Genomic DNA, 9,649 nt, shown 5'->3' with positions numbered 1-9,649 from the left:
GAAGTCAGATCCCTGGGTGCCATGCTAAAGAGTTTGGAAAAGTCCGTTAGTAACTGTGTTCAATAAGGCTGCTATAGCAAATTAACATAAATTTATCGACTATAAACAATAGGAATTTATACTCCCACAGTTCTAAAGTCCAAAATTAAGGTGTCAGGATTGCAATCTCTCTGAAGCTCCAGGAAAGAATTCTTCGTTGCCTCTCCCTAGCCAGCAAGTCTGGACATTCCTTTGCTTATAGCTAAAATGCTCAAATTCTGCCTTTCTTTTCATGGCTGTCTGCTGTGAGCCTATCTCTGTTTTCTCTTCTTATAAGGACACCAGTCATCGGATTAAGGCCCACTGCGATCCAGGAGGACTTCATCTTGACTAGTTATATCTGGAAAACAGTATTTCCAAATAAAATCACATTTTGAGGTTCCAGGTTTACATGAATTTGAGGGGAACACTGTTCAACTCAGTACAGAGATTGATGTCATGTACCACTTTTGAGGTTCATATCCAAAGGGTCAGATAATCTATCACAGCTTCAAGGAGGCAAGATCTGTGTCCAATTAAAATCTTCCTAGTAAAGACAAGTTCACTAACTACTTCAAAAGTAGCGTAGACTAAGCAACCAGTCAAACACAGAAGGATGGAGGAAGAGGGAGGGATCAAAGACAACTCAGATTTCCAACGGAGGTGATAAGAATATGGTAACGAGTGAAGTAAGCCAGAAAGATAAAGACCAATACAGTATACTAACGCATATATATGGAATTTAGAAAGATGGTAACGATAACCTTATATGCAAAACAGAAAAAGAGACACAGATGTATAGAACAGACTTTTGGACTCTGTGGGAGAAGGCGAGGGTGGGATGTTTCGAGAGAACAGCATCGAAACATGTATATTATCTAGGGTGAAACAGATCACCAGCCCAGGCTGGATGCATGAGACAAGTGCTCAGGCCTGGTGCACTGGGAAGACCCAGAGGAATCGGGTGGAGAGGGAGGTGGGAGGGGGGATCGGGACGGGGAATACATGTAAATCCATGGCTGGTTCATGTCAATCTATGACCAAAAACCACTACAATATTGTAAAGTAATTAGCCTCCAACTAATAAGAATAAATGGGGGGAAAAATAAATAAGGTACTGAAAACAAAGCAAAACAAAAAGAATATGGTAACGAGACGACAGCACCCAGCGTTTGATAAGTGCTTCTGTTATGCTAGGCACTTCTCTAACTTCCAGGCAGCAATGGTGGTTCAGACAGTAAAGGATCCACCTGCAAGGCAGGAGACCCAGATTTGATCAGTGGGTTGGGAAGATCCCCTGGAGAAGGGAATGGTTGGTTACCCACTCCAGTGTTCTTGCCAGGAGAATTCCATGGACAGAGGAGCCTGGAATGCTACAGTCCATGGGATCGCAAAGAATTGGACACAACTGAGCAACTAACCCTTCCACTTTCTAACTTCTAGTACTTCATTCATGCTTATAATAAGCCTAGTGACAAGAAATAGTCTACCATTTTACAGGTGATAAGCTGTTCACCCTTTTGCAAAGCAATAAAAGAGGCACAGAGAGGTTAAACACTTTGCCTAACGGGCAATGATCACACAGCTAATCAATGGGCAAGCTAGAGAGGGAAGCTAGACAGTCTAGCTCCAGAGCCTGTGACATTAACCACTACACTAGAACTACTTGGTGGTACTATTTTTAACTAAGAAAATCCAGGCATGTGTGCTTAGTCACTAAGTGGTATTTTACTCCTTGCCTCACCATGGACAGTAGCCTACCAGGTCCCTCTGTCCCTGGAAGAATACTGGGTGGGTTGCCATTTCCTCCCCCATCCTATACAATAGGGTCTTTTTTTAAGTCTCCTCTTCTCACTTCTTGAATTTATTCCTCTATCCACAGTAATCTGTCTCCCACCCCCAAAAATGTACTGCATTTGCCCCTCCTTGATGATCAAGCTAAATCAGAGGTTGGCTTCTAGTGTTGTGTTTGATGATGACCTTCTTGATACTCACTGTCTTGATGGTTTGGAGAACATCACCCCTTTTTGGTTTCCTTTTTACCTCCATAGTTTCTTGTGTCCCAGTTTCTTTTTTGAGTACTGTTTTCTCTGTTTATAATTTAAGTCAGTGACTATCAAATGGAACATTATGAATCCCTAATGAGAGGATGCCACGGGGATAAGGATTTTGATAGGCAGCCTCGAAAATGGCCCTCAGGGATCTCTGCCTAAGAGTAATCATATTCCTTGTGATTTTCCATATACAGATTTTACTTGAACAACTATTTCTACAACTAAACAATAGTTTGAAAGCCACCAAATGCTCTAAATGTTGATGTTACTCAAGGTTCCAACTTTGGCCAGTTTCTCTTTTCACCATACCCATTCTCCTTGGGAAATCATGTCTACATTCATATTGGTAATCACCTTCCCCTACTCTAATAGTTTTTAAATGCACATCCTAGACTTACCACAAAATGTAAATACCCCATGGTATTCATCTTCCTCATATGATCCCTTTCTCTTGAGGCTGGACTGGTGGACTGGACTTACTGACTTACTTCTAAGGAACAGAAGACTGCAGACCTCAGGGCTGAGTAGGCTATAGTCTCAGAGGACTGCGGCTTCCATATTGAAATGGTTCTCTCTTGCCCTCTCTTGGAAGGTTCAACATGGATAAGCCAGTTGTTATAAGGATAGGGCTGTGTGAAGAGGGATAGAGACCTCAAAACCCAGGTGAGTGAACTTGAAAGAAGATACTTGGCCAGACAGACTTTCAGATGAGACCAGGCACGGCCAACCAAACTGGACTGCAACCTGAAAGACTCTGAGCTAGAGGCACCCAGCCAACGCCTCACCCAGATTCCTGACCTACAGCAACTGTGAGATAATAAATGCTTGAAATTGGTGTTTCTCAATGTTCCATCCTTGGCTTGTTTCTCTTTTCACTGTCCCCTTTCTCCCTGGGGAGTGTGCCTATGTCCATACTGATAATTACCTCCACCTATTCTTATAGTTCCAAGGGCACATTCCTAGACTTATCTCAAAATTTAACTGACCATCAGCCATCCCACTTGAATGTCCCATGAGCACCTGAAAGTGACAATGACCCAAGACTAACCTTATAGACATTCTTGCAAAATATATTTTCTGCTTTATTTTCCACTTTAATAAATGGTGCTCCCACGACCCAGTTCATCCTTAATTTCTCCCTCTCACTCCTCACTGTTCTTTCAATAATCTCTTAAAATCCCATAAAATCCGCTTCTTTGCTATGCCATGATCTATTTCCTAAACCTTCACTATCACTCTTAGTTCAGACCACTGCAATTTCTGCCTTGAGTATTTCAATACCCTCATAAACAATCCACATAATACGGAGGTGGAGAGGTCAGGTTCTTATTTCAGACTTAATTCTAAACCTCAGAGCATTTGAATCCCACCTCTGTTACTTACTTGCTGGGTTATATTTGACAAATCATTTAATCTGTCTCCTTATAATTATATCATCTTTAAAATAAGGGTAATAGTAAGTAGAGTGGTAAGTGCATGAATTCTTACTTTGTCATTCAGTATCTGAGTGAAACTGGACAAGTTACTTTGTTGATCTCTTCTTCCATTTCTTTTTGTGTCTTATGGGAATAATAATAGGAATCAATACATAAAACTATTGTAATGATGGAACATACTGACTGCTGGCCAAATGTTTTCTGTTGTTATTCATTGTGCCACTTTTAAATCCATTCATTACCTTGCAAAGTGATATCTCTAAATCTTATGACATTCCCCTGCTTAAAGCTCTTTGATGGTCCACTTATTACCCCTTAGCACAGCATCCTGCAACCTTCACAATTTGGCAAACCTCTCACATTTTATCTCTCCATTCTTCCCCACTGAACCTTAAACGCCAATCTGACTAAGCTACTTGACCTTCTTCAAGGGCCAATACCTTTCTGTCATTGCCAATGTTTTCCCTTCTACCTTAAATACTCTTTCTATCCTACTTACCTGGCTCACCCATCCTTTCTTTGTTTAGCTGATGCCATCAAATTTTTTAGGCAATTTCCCCAACCAGCATACACATACACACACATATACACTAACACATCCATGTACACAAGTAGATCCTCCTATAAGCATCCATGGGTCTCTTTGCACACCTCTATACCTATATCTAACATCTAAGGAATTGTAACTAACTGTGTACATCACTGTCTTTCCCCGCTAGACATGAGCAATGTACTCCAGCAATGGGCGGGAACATATGGAACATTGCAGGCGCTCAATAAATATTTAATCAAGAAATAAATGGCGGTCTAATCTGACATTTCTTTTTTTCTTTGAGAGAGTGTATGAACTTCCTGTATGTTGTTGCTACAGTTGACTTTTATAGTACGGGCTTGTTATGGTACGCCAACAACTAGAGACATTCTTGGTAAAGATCAAACAACGGCATGGTTTCTGGACAATGAAGAACCCTGGGAAGTTCCACAAACTTTGGGCCCACCTATTCCAACCCAAACCAGGTGAATGAAATCACAACGACCTCTGCAAGCCTGCCTATTCCATAGCTTCAGAGAGGTGCACACTTGGCTAGAGTCTCCTATGTTTAACTCTCCACTCCCACAAAATTCCACAATTATCATGAAATAAGCTTCAGATCAACAATGCCAGGGAGGTAGGTTTTTTGTCTCATCTTTCAATGACTCTCTAAGTAGTCAGGTGCCTTAGATTGGCCACTCGCCAGTGCACTGATTTCCAATTGGTGGGAGGAGCAAGGTCTGTATCAAGGTCTGTAAGTGTCAAAGAGACAAGAGACCAAAGAGTTTCCTGCCTTTTTAGATATAATCAACCAGCTGGTAAGTCCCTGGTTCTTAAAAACATGTAAGAATGGAGGAAGTTATGCTTTTTTCCTTCCTATATAATTTTCAGTTTTAATATAACCTGAAGAAGTAAAATGACTGTTGAGAAATGTCATGTACTTCTGGTAGAAATGGGAGAGACTTCTCAAGGTCTCAACAACAACAAGATGAGCATGCCTGTATCCCTAATGAGACCTTTTACTGAACCCACACATTTCATAAAGGTTCTCAATCTTTGAGACCAGCAAAGACAGTTTCTCAAAATAAAAACTTTTTCTGTACCTAGGAAAGAGAAATTAAGGGAAAAGTATACCTGTAAAGCTGATCAATAAAGAAAGATAAAGAAAGAATTCTCTTTATATTTCTAGCATAGAGAACTGGAATTATTTTTCAAGAATATATTTTCATCACTAGAGTAAGGCAACAATAATCAGAGTAAGGCTGAATGAGGTCAGAGTAAGTCTGTAGTGCTTACATATTAGGATCTTTGTCATTTTCTTTGGCACAAATAATTTTTCCAGAGATGCTGGCTGGAAGTTTCTATGCTGCTGCAGAAATAGGAAATAGAAGCAATAAACAGGTGACTGGAATATTTCATGTAAGAAAATACAACTCAGAAAAAGTGAGGGCAAATAACAGGCTGAAGTGTTGACCCCACTGAGAAAAGAGATGTCAATTTCAGTTACTAACTGTGAAATTATGTGTTCTCTGATTGTGGCCCAATAAAGTATATACAGGGTTACACATTGTAATTCAACTCACCTTACACCATAAAACCACTCTAGAATTCAGAGAAAAAGGACATAATGTTTTCAAAAAATGCTTTGCAATCTTATCTTTGAATCTCTGATCTCTCCTTCTTAGAAAGCTCCTTGTAGAAGAGAGTGACTTAATCAGCAACCAAATAATATACTAATGAAAGTTTGTCTTGCCTGAGAGAGGATATTCTCAAGGTACAGGTATGGCAAGGCGCTGATATCAAGGAAGATGCAAAGAACAATGGAGGAGTGGACAGGTGCTTTGAACAGATACATCACAAGGAAGGATATATGAATGGACAATAGGCACAAGAAGGAATTGTTCACTGGGGAATGTAATCTAACCCACAATGTGATACCATTCCCCTCACCCTCAAGAATGGCCAAAATCTACAGGACTGACTACACTAAGTGTTGGTGAGAATGTGAAGCAACTAGGACCCTCATACATTGTGATGGGAACATAAAATGATTTGATAACTTTGGGAAAAATTCTGATCACTTCTTATAAAACTTAACACACATATATTCTATGACCCCTCAATTCTACCCCAAGAATTACCCAAGATAAATAGAAACATATGTTCACAAAATACCTTGCCATAGATCGTTTACAGCAGCTTTATTCATAATTGGCTGAATCCCAGAATCAGTCCAGGAGTCCATCAACAGGAAAAAGAATAAGCCATGATATATTCATACAATAGAATACCACTCAACAATATACATGCAACAATATAAATGAGTCTCAAAAATATTATGGTGAGTGAAAAAAATCTATCAGGCAAGTATCTCCAGAGAAACAGAACAGGACCAATATGTACACACACACATAAAGAGGTTATAAGAACTGGCTTATGTATTTGTTGAGGGAGGCAAGAGCTGGCTGGCAAGCTGGAAGCATAGACTGCAGCCTTCAGGCAGAATTTCTTCTTCTTCAATATACCTCAGTTTTTGCTCCTCAGGCTTGCAACTGATTGGACAAGGCCTTCTGACATTATCAAGGGAAATTTGCTTTACTGAAGGATAATTGTGAATGTTAACCACATTTCCAAAATGCCTTCATAGCAACACACAGATTGGTGTTTCATCACATAACTGGGTACAATAGCCTAGCCAATTTGACACAAAAAATTAACCATCACAGAAGCCTTACCAAACAAAACTGCACTCTCTGATTTTATTTATGTGCAATTCCAGAATAGGGAAAACCAATATAAACAGGTATAAAATCAGAAAGGAGTTTGTCTTTTGGGGTTGGTAGTGAAGAGGCATGAGAGAAATTTCCAGGGTGATGATAATATTCCATGTACTGACAGGGGTTTGAATTACACAGGTGTGTACATTTGCCAACAGTCAGGGAATATATATTTGGGATTTGTGCATTTTACATATGGAAACTATTTGAAAGGAAAAAAAAAATCTGTAAGCAAATAGTGATCTCTATTTAGTAATACGTATGCTGAATATTGAAGGAAGTACATTGATGTACTTTTAAGTGCTTTGAAAAGTAATTGATAGATGGCTAGAAGGGCAGATAGTGATAGATATGTGATAAGGTGAGTTGGGGAGTGTTTATGGCAGAGGGAAGATGTTTTTGTTGCTTAATGGCAAAGTCATATCCAACTTAGTCACGTCGCCCACCAGTCTCCTCAGTCCATGGGATTTCCCAGGCAAGAATATTCAAGTGGGTTGCCATTTCCTTCTCCAGGGGATCTTCCAGACCCAGGAATCAAACCCAGATCTCCTGCATTGGCAGGCGGATTCTTTACCACTGAGCCACCTAGGAAGCCCTAGAATGAAGATGAAGTATACACAGAAGTTCACTGTATAATGCTTTTGACATTGCTGTAGTTTTGAAAATTGTCATAACAAAATGTTGGGGGAAGAAAATCAGTCTCTCAAAATAAATTAACATGTTTGTATCTTTCTTCCATCAACCAGCTGGAGTTAAGTGTCAACTCCAGTGCTATATCAAAGTACTCTCACTAAGACCATCAACCTCCATATTGCTAAATCTCATGGCACTGTTCTAGACCTAGCATATTTTAAATTTCAGAGAAAGTGGCCCTGAGCTTAAGAGTTCATTAAATATGCTCGAAAAAGGAGTGTTGTCTCAGCTTTAACTATTGGCTTGCTTTTCTTCACAGCCACTGATTCCTCTGCCTTTCCCTAAGCAGAAAACTACCAACATAAATCTTTTTGAATTTTCTGTGTCCTAGAACCTTGCTACTCAAAGTGTGAGTCAGCAGCACTGGTATTAGCTGGGAACTTGTTAGAAATGCACTTCCCAACTCTGAGCTACTGAATGAGAACTTGCATTTAAACCAGAAGGTGACTCAGAAACATATTAAAGGATGGGAAGCACTGGCTTCTAGCTTAGCTGTCCAGTTTGTTGGTCTAAGACATCGCCGTTTCCTGATTGGCCATCTGCTGCTCTGGATCCTCCTTCACAGGCTCCTTTCCTTCTCTCCACCCAGTGTAAATTAGAGTTCCATCCAGATATTCTGATGCTCTTCTTCCTTTATCCCAGTTTTGGCCATCTGCCCACCTAAATGTTGAAGACTCCCAAACATCTATCTTTATCCACTTCCTTGAGGTCTGGGCATGTATATCCAATCTGCCTTTTGACAATTTCTCTTTGAATGTCCCACAGAAACTTGAGACTCATTGTATCAGCAACTGAGTTCAACTTTTCTTCTACTACACACACTTCTCCCCCTCCCCAAACTGCAAGGCTCTGTTAATGGCGCCACTGTCTAAGGGGAGTCACGGTCACGCCAGATGTCTTTCTTCTCTACTTTGTACCATAACCAGGTGCCATTCACTCAACTTTCTAAATATCTCTGAGATTTGTCCCCATCGCTCTCTCTCTTCCTAGGCTTTTTTCCCCTCCATACCTAGGCTATTAAAAACCTTCATAATAGATTCCCTGCCTCTGGTGAAGCACTCCTCCATTCAACTGCTTCCAGAATGGTTTACCTAAAACTAAATTTTCATCATTTCTCTATCTTGCTTTTAAAATCTTTCAACAATGGGCCTCACTTTCAGTATAAATTTCAAACACCTTGGGCTATATTTTACATCTCCTACAGTAAGCAAATCCCTTTCCACTATCTCACCCTGGAACTTAAAAACTCTGCTGCTTTTTATTTCAGTGGGGTTGAGTTCAGACTGAATTCTTGCCTCTCTCTTTAATTGTAAAAGCCTTGAGTAAAGTCATCCATGCCTGTTTAACGTTGGTACAATTTTTGCTTCATCATTTGGTAATTGTCATTTATCCTTTGAAGACAGCTTAAACACCACCTTTTTTAGGAAGACTTCCTTAATTATCTCCAGGCTTCCTTCCTCCAGTCCGCAACAAAGACTTGGTTGTCTTTCTTCTAAACTTCCACAGTTGGTAGACACTTAATAAAAAACCGTGTTTCTTTTTATTTATCTGCCTCGTCTACCAGAATGGGAGTTCCTTAATATACAAGTTATGTCTTGCATCTCTATATCTCCCACTTACACAACAACTTTGAGTCTATGATGAACTTCAATTAATGGTGGTTGAATGAATTGATAATCAAATGAACAAAGACATCGGGTCTTGTCACAACATGATACTGAGCAAAGCATGACCAGCAGGCTGCATTCTGCTTATTTAATGTCTGAAAGATCTGAGGCAATCATGAAAAACAAGTTATCTGATAAATGTAACACACACAAAATCTGGGTTGAGCAAGAAAGAGAATGAATATCCCTCATCCTTCAGGAATATATCTCATTTTATGTCCTCTACTAGTTTCTAGCATCTGAGGATCTCAAATGTCTCTATACTTACAAAGCTAAACATTTAGTTTAAGAAACATATATATGTTAAAATTGTTTAAAACTTTGGATAAGAAAAATAGTATTCCTTAGCTCGATTGTTTGGGCTATAGATTTGGTAACTAAATGTTAGAATATTGTGAGTTTCATGTGAGCCTTGACAATGTTTTCCTTAAAAGGAAGACAGTAACCTCAAGTTTATGCCTCAAGACTTGTA

The sequence above is a fragment of the Dama dama genome, chromosome 2, assembly GCF_033118175.1.
Source record: "Dama dama isolate Ldn47 chromosome 2, ASM3311817v1, whole genome shotgun sequence".
NCBI lineage: Eukaryota > Metazoa > Chordata > Mammalia > Artiodactyla > Cervidae > Dama > Dama dama.
The sequence above is the reverse complement of the archived record's forward strand: the minus strand, read 5'-3'. Positions refer to the sequence as shown.